The following is a 684-nucleotide window of genomic DNA, read 5'->3' on the forward strand; positions in this document are numbered from 1 at the left end:
TTTGTAAAGGTTGTGTTGTTTGTTGTTAACATTATGTAGGACCCAAACTTACCCTTTCCTCTTCAGAGGGCTAAAGGCCATACTTTTCTTAGAAAAAAAAAAAAAAGAGAGAGAGAATAGTTTTTTTGAATGAAGTGGAATACATGGATAACACACGTCATGCTTTTCTTTATCTGGAGAGCATCCTCTGTGTGATGTTGTCAGTGTCACGCCTTATTCTACTGTGGCAGGTCAGGTTCTCCTCATTGCCAAGAACAGAAACTTCTAGCTACTTTAAGCAAAAAAACTTATTTGGAAGACTATGAGGGCATCTCAAAGAATCTAAACAAATTTCATAGCAGTTAGAAGGAAAGAAAGCAGGGAAACTCCAGGAACATCAGCAAGAGTTTTGGACTGTTCTAGAGTGCTACTGTATGCAGTTCCAGAGACTGCCAGGCTCTGTCTTTCAGCCTGAAATTCCCAAGAGAAAAAAATTTAATGGGCTCCTTTGGTTCAGCTCCAAAGAGGATACTTCCCTACCCTTGACCCCTACACTGACTACAAACAAGGACACATACAAGTATATAAATATCCATCTTCCCATGCATCCATATATGGCATCACTTAAGATAATCCTACTGCATCCAGATGTAAGGTGCTATGGGTAAGGCAGAGGGCTGCAACTACAAATTAATATTTATCAAA

Source organism: Leopardus geoffroyi, chromosome C2 (assembly GCF_018350155.1).
Source record: "Leopardus geoffroyi isolate Oge1 chromosome C2, O.geoffroyi_Oge1_pat1.0, whole genome shotgun sequence".
NCBI classification, from domain to species: domain Eukaryota; kingdom Metazoa; phylum Chordata; class Mammalia; order Carnivora; family Felidae; genus Leopardus; species Leopardus geoffroyi.